Source organism: Pyrus communis, chromosome 6 (assembly GCF_963583255.1).
Source record: "Pyrus communis chromosome 6, drPyrComm1.1, whole genome shotgun sequence".
Taxonomy (NCBI): Eukaryota; Viridiplantae; Streptophyta; class Magnoliopsida; order Rosales; family Rosaceae; genus Pyrus; species Pyrus communis.
The window spans coordinates 14339310-14341533 of NC_084808.1; the positions used below are offsets into that span (position 1 = coordinate 14339310).

The window sequence follows — 2224 nt, forward strand, 5'->3', positions numbered from 1 at the left end:
AATTCTGCTGTTCCTATCATGTTCTTTGATTCAATTAAACCATCTGAATCCAATCATTTTTACCGTGTTGTACTCATTTAATAATGATTTACTTGAAATTTCACAATCATTTTACCCTCTCATGCATAATTCTACGCCACAGGTTTAGATAAATATCATAACACTTAACCCAATTTTATGATAACTGTGCCACGTTCTATTTACCAATATTCACAGCTAAAATTGATTACACAACCTAGCTGCAGGTATACCGCAGATTACGTCGCTCTCCACAGAGGTTCTGCTTCTTTTTCTTATTATGCTCTCTAACCTGCTAATATTAGAATACATTACCCTTTTCTTGCTCATGTATATAGATAAGAATTATAAACAAAACAACCAGCTTAAAAAGCTAATCTCTATTCGCCTTCTTCATTGTATGGTTAAGCTTACAGAGAACGTCTTATCAACCATTTGGGTAATTTCGTAAATCAAAATGACCATGTCTCTATTTGTCTTACGATTTGCTCTGATTGAAAGTCAAACCAATGCCAACACAAGCAGACGAGCATCAAAATTTTGTATATTTGACTCTCATGTACTATTCCACAACAGTCCTTGTTGTTTTTCATTTTGGTTGCAGGTTTGAATTACAAATTAACAAAATTGTACAGTCGTGGCCACATCATCCTCTGAGAATCACTTTATAATTCTAATCTTTAAAACCAGGTACCCTTTTTTATTGTTGCCGTTAATGAAATCTCACTTGTTCTTGACACCACTCATTATACTTAATGTAAATAAAATTATACAGTACCAAGACACAACGCCGCAGCACCGTGCGGGCACTATTACTAGTTTTTACTACACATGAGATCTATAAAACATTCTTATGACCCTAATCTATCTAGGATCTACAAGGTGGTCCATAAATTAAATTTGTCTAAACATCGTTGCTGGTCTGGGGTTTAAACCATCCTCTTCTCTAGGGTAGAACAGGATCACAATAAAATGCAACTAAATTACTATTTGGATCACATTTACTGACTCTAAAAATGACGCTATGTCTCACCCTTAATAAAGATGTAATCCATCAGCAAAGATTTGTCAGTGAATATGGTACAAATAATAAGATTAATAGTCTACACTTACCAGGTTGAGATCTGGTGGAGCACGAGGAAGGCCTCGTTTGGAGCGTAGCAATACATGGTTATCCAAGAAGTATGTATGGTGATAGAAATTACTATTGGGATAACAGGCGGCACATAGATGATCAAGTCCAAAATCAAGGCAGGCAACACAAGTAAAATACAAGCCGCAGAGGTAAACTCTACACCCTCGGCACAAGATGTTCCTTGTCTTGATGATGTAGTAGAAGGCGAGTACTTCGGAAAATCCAGGCCGCCTTCGCGGTTGCGATCCAGTTTTTCGAAGAAGCTATGGTCGTTGACAATCCAATTGTAGCCGCTTTGCTGAAGAATTCGTAAAATTCGGACGAGCCGATTCGGCCGTTGTTTGTGTCCACGGATTGGAAGAAGGACCATGCGAGCTGTTGAAGTTTTGGAGTGCCATGGCAATAGTATGATAAAGCAGCTGCATGTAGTTCTTCAATTTCCATGTAGAACAGGACACCTGGGCTGCTTAATTGCTCTCGGTTCCTTTGTATATATTTTTCTTTTTTGGTTATACAATAAGTACTCAAACTAGTGGTACCGACTGAGTCTTATGTTTAAATTAAGCCAGATTGTTGGTAGACGTTAATTCTAAGTAACTGTTAATATACGAGTGTTGCTGTTTGTGCCACATTTACTTATCACATTATTGATAACTATCTAATACAAACAAGTCCTCCATAGAATTATTGATCACATTGATAAGTGAAGTCCAAATAGAATTACTCAGCTTTATTATTTTTTATTTTATTGGTACTTCAAAATTTTCATTTTGTTCTCGTAAGTGTATTATTCTTTCAAAATATATAAAGTACAAAGTGCATGATGAAAATTTGGAGTACGAATAAAAATATCACTTTAAGCTCAAACTCGAGCATATAGGATGAACCTACAAGTTTTAAGGGGGTTATGCGATGTGACAGAGAGATGCAGAAGGAGATAAACAACCTGTTGCATTAATATCCTATATATATCAAAAATGTTGTTCTTATCATTTATTTTTATCATCATTTTTACTAATTTTCTAATAGAAATGAGATCCATATGTGTTGGTAGACCTTATCTTTATTAGA

The 2224-nt window shown here is 35.5% G+C and overlaps 1 pseudogene; it reads right to left on the reverse strand.

Moving 5' to 3' along the window:
* Positions 1 to 808: 808 nt before the first annotated feature.
* LOC137737484 (uncharacterized) lies at positions 809 to 1726 on the reverse strand (annotated as a pseudogene).
* Between the last annotated feature and the right edge of the window lie 498 nt (positions 1727 to 2224).